Source organism: Solea solea, chromosome 17, assembly GCF_958295425.1.
Source record: "Solea solea chromosome 17, fSolSol10.1, whole genome shotgun sequence".
Lineage (NCBI taxonomy): Eukaryota > Metazoa > Chordata > Actinopteri > Pleuronectiformes > Soleidae > Solea > Solea solea.
Window position 1 is genome coordinate 21,766,627 of NC_081150.1, and position 10,658 is coordinate 21,777,284.

The following is a 10,658-nucleotide window of genomic DNA, read 5'->3' on the forward strand; positions in this document are numbered from 1 at the left end:
GACCTCATGTTCTTCATTGACCTCTCCAGTCCCTCCCTCTGTGATGTAGAGCTCTGTGAAGATCTCATTCAGAAGGGTGGGGTTTCCTGCTTTAGCCACGCCCTCAAACAAACACTGGAACTTCTTCTTCAGGTTTGATTTGAGTTCACGTCGACAAGCTGGAGCCCTGATTTCTGACAGAACACAAGAAAATAAATCAGTGATTGGATCATTGAGAAAATAAGATGTTCTTCCTTTCACATTAAAAGTCCTCTTACTGTCAGCTAGCTTCTCCTGCTTCATCCTCCTTAAGAAGTCCTCTGTGATCTTCAGAAAGGCCTCTCTGCTGCTCCTCTGCTCCTCATCCTCCCTCTGACTCTCTGAGACTTCTGTGTGATCTGTATCCAGAACCTTGTGGATCTTCTTTAGCTCGTTCTTCACAAAGCAGATGATGTTCTCCTCCAGCAGCTGGAACAGAACATGTGAAGTTTAACCTCAGATGATCAGTGACAGAGTGAAGTCCTGCAGGTCCACACAGCAGCATCCAGACTGTCAGGACCAGGAGCCTCATGTATAAAAGAGTGCGCAAAGAGCTTTCATACTAAAAGACGGCGTACGCACAAAATTTATAAAGTACGTACGCAAAGAAAATCTCAGATTTATAAAACTGGGCGTACGCCAAGTCCTGCGCACCTTTTCTTTATACATCCCATCAAAGGTGAAACTGAGCGGAGATGAATGAGGAACACACCACGCCCACCCACAAATGAATATACAAATTACTCTAAAACGCCTTCGTCCTGAAGAAAAAGGACAACTGCGGCTGCAAAGAAAGAGGGAAATAAAAGAAAAAGAAGGAAAGTGCACGATCAACTTGTCAATTTATGATGTATAAATCTGTAAAAATAGATTATTTTGGTTGTTTTTTTTGGAATTAGTGATAAAGACAAAAGAACTAAATGTCAGGGTCACAGCGACTGCTCTCATATTAATATTGATGCTTAAAAAACTGGCTGTGCATTGATAGTTGATCCTGTGCATGTTTTTTTCTGGTGTAACATGTATGTTTAGACATGACTGATCCATGTGAGCTGAATTTACAGATTATTTCAACAATCTATAAATGTCACACGTCATCATCTACACACTATACGCACAAAATAAGCAGACAGAGTTCATGGAGTTACTCCATGTAACCATTCATTACTGTCACTGATTGTGTTGTGGATGCTGCGCCTTTCTCTTCCGATGAAAGGCGCAGCGGTGGCGGAATAACTTTTTCGTAGTTATTTCGTTATTGTGTGGATTAAAATGGGATAAAGAAAATGTTCTACTCAACGTTCAAGTCCCGTTTTCTTACAACAAATGAGTCTGTAACTTTATTATGTGTTTAAAACATTATAGACTGACGTGTGTTCATGTGTTCATGTCAGCAGCTGTGTTTACATCACTGTGTTACATAAAGAAAATATTCATCTGTGGAAAATTAATTTCAGTAATTTGCTCAAAGTAAATAAGTGAGTCTCCCTCTCTCTCACACACACACACACACACACACACACACACACACACAGGTTTGTAGTGTGTGTGTTCGCTCACAGGATCAGTTTCGTCTTCAGTGTCCTCTCTGATGTTATCCACATATGTTCAAACGTACGTGGTGTATCAGTATTGTTTGTCACAGAAAATTCATGTTTGTCACTGTAGACACATTAATAATATTATTTTCAAACACTGTGATAAGTTTCAGAGCTTAATATTGCAGCGTCTCCACCTGACAAGAGTTTGCGGAGCTCTCGGCAAATTCTCACGGCAGCTCGAGAGTTTGCGCTGCGATGCGCAAACTTCCACGCCAAGTACATTTTTATACATGCCGTCTGTGCGTGAAAGCAAGCGTACACCGTCTTTTTGTGCGTACGCACGGTTTATACATGAGGCCCCAGGACTCTGCTTCAGTATTAACAGTAGTGTCATGTTTGTACATTTACACACCTTAAATATGGAGTCCAGGTCTGCTCCATGCTGCTGGACAGACTGACCACTGAGAACCTCTGTCCTGTGCTGATCAACTCTGAGGAGAAAAGATTCAGTGTCATTTACTAAACAATCATTTGTTTCTACGAGGTTTTCAATGTGCTGCACCTACGATTCTTCTTCAGCCAAGTTCACATGACATGAGTTTGACAGGTTGAAGACAAAAGTCCCTGAAGGACAGTCTCTAGTGTTTGTTATGTGTGAAGTCTCAAAGACACAATCAGAGAGGCTTGTCCATGAGTCCCTGACCAATCACGGACTCTGACTAGATTTACTGCTGGAAACGTATTCAGAGACGAGGACAGGCTGAAGACGTTTAGTGGAGACAGAAAAACAACATTGGTCCACCAAAGAGAAGAAGAGTGTTTTTCTGGATTCAACATGTTTTGGACTAGACAGGCTCCCCCTGGTGGAGGATCATGTAAGTGTGTGTTACTATGTGTGAAATTCTTACATCAGTTCACCATGTTTTTGTCCATCCTTGAAGCTAATAAGACGACCTATAGACTGGTCACTCTTCATGGACACACAGCTGGGTCCAGGTCCAGGTCCGGCAGAGTCTGGTCCCTGTTGATGGATCGTCCTACAAACACACGACATGACATGTAAATACAACATCTGCTGTGATTGATCTCATTAATGATCTACAGTATCAGGAGACACAAGGAAAACAGGTTTGTGTCAGAAATGGTTGAGTGTGACCCAGATGGTGTCAAACACTACACTGATTAACACATTTAAGACTTCCACATCTTCAGTCAGATCACTTTACCCAAACCCAAGCACGTGAGCCAGGACTGTTCCACATTTATTCAACATTTCTTATTTTTTCATGGGTCCAGATCTGAGATTAAATGGGGACGGGTCTGTTTGGGACTTGGGTCCAGAATGTCTTAGGTCTGCATGGGTCTGGGTCTGAATTCTCAAATATTAGGTGTCTCTGGTGCTACATGGTGGATCATTTGAGTTGTTGACCTGTGAACACCTCCACCCTCCATCATCTGACCTCTGTTCTTGTTTGAAGCTCACAGGTTGATCCATGGACCAGTCACTCTTCATGGACACACAGCTGCGTCCAGGTCCAGGTCTGGCAGAGTCTGGTCCCTGTTGATGGATCCTCCTACAAACACAGGACATGACATGTAAATACAACATCTGCTGTGATTGATCTCATTAAGGTTGGACAATAACATGAAGGAAGATAACAAGGAAATCATAGCAGAAAGATTTAATGAATTCTTTGTCAATGTGGGGCCGAATCTGGTGAAGAACATTCCTGACTCACTCCTTCACTGGGACCACTTTGATAAGGACAGAGACAGAAACCCCAGCACAATGTTTCTCACCCCAGAGACGGACTGAGAGATTAGACACCTGGTCAACAAATGCGTAGCAATAACATCCACGGATGTTGATGACCTCGACATGAAGCTAATTAAGAAAGTAATAGTTGAAATCGTTTCACCTTTAACATATATCTGCAACCCGTCATTTCAAACAGGAACATTTCCCACCAAAATGAAAGTGGCGAGTAGTGCCATTGTTCAAGAAAGGGGACATACATGAATTTACTAATTACAGACCAGTCTCAATACTACCACAACTGTCAAAAATTCTGGAGAAACTATTTAACGATAGGCTAGACAACTTCATTAACACAATCTGCTATACGATAGTCAATATGGATTCAGAAGAAACCACTTGACGGCGCGAGCTTTAACTGAGTCTGTGGAAACCCTTACTGATGCTGTTGACCAGAAATTACATTCAATAGGAATATTCATAGACCTGAAAAAAGCATTTGACACCATCAATTATGATATTTTGATAGCTAAACTGGAGAGATATGGTATTAGAGGCATAGCACTGGAATGGGTCAAGAGTTATCTTCACAACGGATCTCAATATGTTAAGATGGGCGATAACACACATCGACTTGCTTGGACATAGTTTGTGGGGTCCCACAAGGGTCACTGCTGGGTCCAAAACTGTTTATACTATACATTAATGACATATGCAAGGTATCCAATATTCTGAAATTAATACTATTCGCAGATGACACTTATATTTTCTGTTCGGGGGATGACTTGAACCAATTAGTGGAAACAGTCAATAATGAAATGGCCAAGCTGCATGTGTGGTTTAATATAAATAAACTATCACTAAATTTAGAAAAAACTAAATATATGCTGTATGGGAAAAAAGGCTGCAAGACTAGTATTAACATACAAGATAATGGAGTGGATATTGAAAGGGTTAGTGAGTACAAAGTACTGGGAGTGATTATTGATGACATGTTAAGTTGGAAGCCACACACCAGACTAGGGCTGAACGATATGGACAAAATTTCATATCTCGATATTCATGCCAGATATCTCGATATTGATATGATACGATATGACTACGGGTTTGGTGAAAACCAAGCATTTTTCAGAAAAATAAAAACATCATAATACAAAAGACTGTGGAAACTTTCCACATGGAAAGTGCAGTTTTATTGATGAGAACTCACTGTGAGACTGTGTACACGGGTACCATGTCTTTTGCAATGTGGCATATTTAGCGTCTGTAACGCCTTTATGTGTGGTGGACGTCGACTCATACGGTGTAACGCTCGTGAACGCATCATCACTTTGCACTTCTTTTGGGATGACTGAGAAGTCCCCGGTGTTTCTCTCATTGTAATACACTCTTCGTGCACCACGCGATGGTGTTGTTTCAGGTGGTGAAACATGTTTGTTGTGCTACCTCGCTTCGTCGCAATTTTCGCCAAGCACGACCTGCACAACACCTCGCTCGGGTTGACATCATCCTTTTTAAATCCAAAATACCTCCAAATAATGGAGGATGAATTATGTTTTGGCACAAAATCGCCACCGGCCGCATTATCTTCCGCGCTCATGTCACTTTACTTTCCCGCTGTGTATGTCGCGTGTGTGTGTGTGCGCGTCTCAGTCTCCGTCTCCCTCCCGCCCTCCTATGTTTGTCATTGGTTGGCTTCAGCTGTCGATCCACAGCAAGCATGAAATAAGGTTTGTGGTTGGCTGGCCGTAGTGGTGCATTCAAGTGCAATCGTAAAAATGAAGTTTACTGTGACCGCCAGAGCTGTTCATGCAGGGCGAGCGCGGGGGAAAATCTATATTGTTTATATCGTTGCTTTTTCGATATGAATATCTTGAATGTTCATATCTCGATATCGATACGATAACACCAGACACTTAAAAGGTAAGCTGGCCAGGAGTGTGTCCATACTTTGGAGGGCACAAAAACTATTTAACCAGAAGGCACTATACTTGTTGTACTGCGCACTAGTCTCTCCACACCTGCAATACTGTGCAGAGGTCTGGGGACACACTTACAAAACCACTACCTATCCCCTGTTTATACTCCAAAAAAGAGCCTTGAGAATTCTACAATATGCCAGTTACAGAGAACATATAAATCAACTCTTTATCAAATCAAAAATACTCAAATTATATGACTTAATAAAATACCGCACAGTACAGAGGATTTATAGGGCTGCGAACAAAAACCTCTCTCACAATCTACAGATATTATTCCTGAACAGAGGGGAGGGACACAATCTAAGAGGGAACATGAGGTTCAGGCAGAGAAGGGTAAGAACTACATTAAAATCCTTTAGCGTATCGGTCACGGGGGTCAGACAGTGGAATAAACTGGACGAGGAGATGAAAAAATCAGCAAAACGGAGTGTATTTAAAAAGAAGTATGTGGAGATGACTATTAAACAATACAGAATGACCCAGGAAGAAAGTATGACAAAGGTCAGGGACAGAGATCTGTAGACACCGTGTGGGAACGGCAGTGGAAGCAAATGTAACCAAACAAAAACAAGAAGCGAATGTACCCAAACAACAGCTGACATTCTGAAACACAAATGTCAACACATGAGAAGTACCTAGCTGACCCTGTGAATCGAGTCACAATGGAGAATCAATTGATCCAAGATGGAACTGCTAAGCTCGTCACTGAATGTGATCAACAAAGTGTTCACAACAACAAGTGCAGGTTCTGGTGAACCTAGTTGCCCAGATGAGACCTTCATGGCTGGCTACATTCGGGACGGACAGGAGTCTGATTGACTGTCTAGAGCTAGACTACTACATCTCTGAGTGCTACCTGATGCTGAAACATGTTTGTCAAAATTTCATAAGAAAAAGAATATTTATGTATTGTATGATGAAAATATGTATTCTGTGGATAATGGGGGCGGGGATAGATAAGCTTTTGCTTCTCCCGCTTTCCCTTTCGGTTATGTGTATTGTGTGATGAGTGATCTAACTGACATGACCGAAATATATAAATAAATTAATTAATGATCTACAGTATCAGGAGACACAAGGAAAACAGGTTTGTGTCAGAAATGGTTGAGTGTGACCCAGATGGTGTCAAACACTACACTGATTAACACATTTAAGACTTCCACATCTTCAGTCAGATCACTTTACCCAAACCCAAGCACGTGAGCCAGGACTGTTCCACAATTATTCAACATTTCTTATTTTTTCATGGGTCCAGATCTGAGATTAAATGTGGACGGGTCTGTTTGGGACTTGGGTCCAGAATGTCTTGGGTCTGCATGGGTCTGGGTCTGAATTCTCAAATATTAGGTGTCTCTGGTGCTACATGGTGGATCATTTGAGTTGTTGACCTGTGAAGACCTCCACCCTCCATCATCTGACCTCTGTTCTTGTTTGAAGTTCAAAAGTTTATACATGGACCAGTCACTCTTCATGGACACACAGCTGGGTCCAGGTCCAGGTCTGGCAGAGTCTGGTCTCTGTTGATGGATCCTCCTACAAACACATGATGTGTAAATAAAACACTGAGCTGTGACATGGAGACGAGTCACATGATCCATGAGATCCTCATCTCACCTCTGACCCTCATGTTCCTTACACAGAGTGGTTTTAGAGGGCGGAGCTTCCTCTTCACTGTCCTTGATCTGATTCATAGCAGAGCGCCACCTGCTGGGAGAATAAAACTCGCTCATTACAAGTTCTGCTAACATGGGTGGACCACATTGACCTAATGTGGGCCGGTCAGCAAGAAGACTTTTTTTAACCACAGAATTGGCCGACATGCCCCTCATTGGCTGACTGAACAATCGGCACAGCCCATTGGTTTATGCTAATAATGGACTGTCAGTCACTCAGTTACTGGTTCATTTCAAAGAGCCGTTAAAAAGATTTGACTCGTTCGTGAACGTCACAGCTCGACTCACAACTCACTCAAGACGCTGTTTGCATCACACTTTACAGCCCTTCACTGCAGGTGAGTCCACTGGTTTAACAGAAGAGCCCGCCCTCTGGTGGTCAGGTAAGAAGCTGCCCAATAGATAGATACATATGTATGTTAAACATCTGGACTTTGAAGAGATGTCGTTAATTGTGACGATTGAGAATAAACGTTTAATTTAACTCAGTCCAGCAGAACTTCTCTTTCACCAAAAGCACAAATGTCCTCTAAACCAGTGATTTACAAACATTTAAGTCACTGAACAACAGAATCAGTGACGTGAGATTCATGAGCTTCACAGTAAAAACTTCACGTCGACAAAAAGTTACAACTTTTTCATTTTCACTGCATTTCTTTTTCAATCCGTGTTTCTGCTGCACGTCACATGTACTTTTATGTGTCATCGTCTATGTGTTTTTTTATATTGTTTCTATGTGAAATAAACTAAACAGCTGATGGAGACAGAATGAGTCAGAGGAGGCGGAGTTAAGTCATAAGAACATGATGGATCTGTAACAGGGAAGTGATTGTTTTGCAGTTAGCAGCACTAGCCAAGTTAGCTGAGAGAGGATCCACTTTTCAGACAAAGGTCAAAGTAAAAGAAAACGAGTTCATATCTTAGGAATTATTGAACAGGAAATTCCACTTTTCACTGTAGCTGTCACTTTTACTCCATGATTGATTCTTTAGCTGTGACAAAGGAACACGACTCTCTCTACATAAACAAACACAGTGAACTTGTAGAAAAGTCTTTTGTTACAACCAGGTGACGTTTGAGCTCCAAACAACATCTGGTCGTTAACAAGAGTTTGTGTTTATAGATGTTACATTTAAATATGTTTGATGTCAAACCATCACTCAGTGCAGTGCCGGCCCTGAGTAATTTGGTGCCCTAGGCAAGATTTTAGCTGGCGCCCCCTTGCATCGCAGCAGTAAATTTCACAATCAACTTTCATACAATCACACAGAAACTGCATGTGTGTATTCAAGATTTTATTTCTTTGAGTAAAAAATATCACACCAAATAAAAACTAAAGAAAGAAACAAGTGATAAAATTAAAAAGGACAGGAGCACCTGATGCTGTGTCACTGGGCTGTGCAGAGGTAGACGGGACAGCAGCACCTGATGCTGTGTCACTGGGGTGGTACTGAAATATTTTAAAAGTGCATCTGAAGAGAGAAGAGAAGTATATGTGACGACTGCATGTAACATTTTAATAAAAAAACAGATGCTTGGTGTGCTATACATGAGACTAATATAGACTAATAATGAAAATGTGATGAGATTCATTCAACTTTATTGTCATTGCAATGCAATTCAGTCTAACCAGAGTTAAAAAAACAGTAAAGTGCAGTGAAATGAATATATATGTATATATAGACTATGAATGATATGGGAAAGCTAAGGTATAAAATATTAACAGTAATACACTTTAACCGCACTTTAACACTGATGTAAACTTTAACAAACATAAACTGTGACACATAAAACCAAAGGCTTACAACCACCCTATTACAAAGGGGACGGACAACTAAAAGCATTTTAACTGACATACAAGCAGGAAAGACACCTGTAAAATAACACCTGAACAGGCCTAACGTTAAGTTTCCAAACGTCCCTGATGAATTTAAGGTGGAGTAACATTAACACACGTCGACTCAGCTATTTATTGATTATTAAACAATGTCGCTATCGTCTGAAGTAAGCTAGCACGCTAACACTCTGCTCCAACAACGGTAACTACGATGCATTAAACTATTCATTCATGCACTTCATCACATTGACATTACTGTACCTCTATCTTTTTCACGTTTCTCTTCCTCTTCTTTCCTTCTTTTCCTTCCTTGGGCGCCGGATGGCTTCAGTCTTTTGGACATAATTCCGATACAGTGTCATTAATCTTTTTCTTCGTCTCTGGGTCACGGTCTGTTCAGATTCAGGCAGCTGGCTTCTTGACCCCGCCCCCCTCACAGAGGGCAGGTACAGAGCAAAGGCTTGTTGCACCCAGAAAAAAGGCTTCTGCATTATTTAATAATCTTTGCTATGACTTTATGTCGCTGTAGGCTTATATAATATTTCGAAATAATAGTAATAATGGCACTGGTTAAAAAAAAAAAAAAAAAAAAGTAATATTTATAATTAAAAAAAATGTTTTTATTTTTATTTATTTATTTTTTCCTCCGTTTTCGGCGCCCCCTGCGGATGACGGCGCCCCTAGCATTTGCCTATACTGCCTATGCCCAGGGCCGGCTCTGACTCAGTGAATTAAGACCATACAGAAGTTCAGCTCGTGGGTTCTGAGCATCCACGTGATTCCAGTGTGTAATATCACATGTCAACCAGCAGGTGTCAGCATTTATACTGTGTCAGCAGAGCTGCTTCAAAAGGGTTGGGCCTTCTTCACGTTCAGAGGAACCAGGACATGTTCACATCCCATAATAAGACAAGTTTGCAGTATTACACCAGACATTTAAGCCTCTCTAAGTCACTACAGGGTCAATTCATTCTGTGTAAAAACCTCAGTCGCTGAACAAGAGTCAGTGACGTGAGATTCATGAGCTTCACAGTAAAAACATCACGTCCACTCAGAGTCACGTGTGATGAGATGAGTTTAGTTTCGTTACCTTGTGAAAGCAGGAAATGATCGTCATGAAGCTGCTGAACGTCTGTGAAGTGATTCTGCTGCTGAACAGGAAACAAACCACAGACCAAAGTTTTCTCAAGTCTCATCTGAAGGAAATGTGATGAATGTGATCAAATCCAGGACAGTCTGGCTGCAGACCTGCACTGTCAGGACCCTTCGTTGCAGTCCTGCACTGTGAGATCTCCTGCGCTGTCAGGACCGGAAGTTGATTCGAAGCCTTTCAAAATAAAAGCGAGCATACCGGAAGCACGTATTCAAAATGAAAGCGAAAGCATGTATTTTCCCATGTGAAGTTGAGTAAAAGTCAAGTGACAACAACTTTGCAGTTGGCTAAACAGCTAAACAGTCTTTATTCACTAGAACATTATGTTGTACTATATATATTGCCCTGTAAAGTTATATTAATTTGAAAGAATTGGGTTTTGGACTTTTGGGTAGTTTTTAGCGTTGTTATCGTGTCGATAGTGCTCACTTAAATGTGCCATTTTCCTACTCAAAGACCAAGAAAACTGAGTTATATCATATAGTTTTTATATAATTATGCTTTACTTATTACGACATTATTTGTCTCTTACAGATGCATATTTCAATCTTAAGTACCGGCACTACGCCCAAAGTTGAACGCTGCACGTCATGCTGCAAGCACTTTCACTGCCCCCTGTGCCTAAAAATGAAACCAACAAAATTGTCCAAGCTGCAGAGCCGCTTAGAGGCACATAGGAAAGGTGGCATGTTATTTAA

The 10,658-nt window shown here is 41.2% G+C and overlaps 1 long non-coding RNA gene across 1 annotated transcript; it reads right to left on the reverse strand.

The window, feature by feature from the left end:
- Nucleotides 1-8,252: 8,252 nt before the first annotated feature.
- LOC131444123 (uncharacterized) lies at nt 8,253-9,282 on the reverse strand. Its single transcript, XR_009233690.1, has 2 exons — nt 9,069-9,282; nt 8,253-8,442 (listed from the first exon to the last, which is right to left on the reverse strand). It is a non-coding gene; the product is annotated as an uncharacterized LOC131444123 (long non-coding RNA).
- Between the last annotated feature and the right edge of the window lie 1,376 nt (nt 9,283-10,658).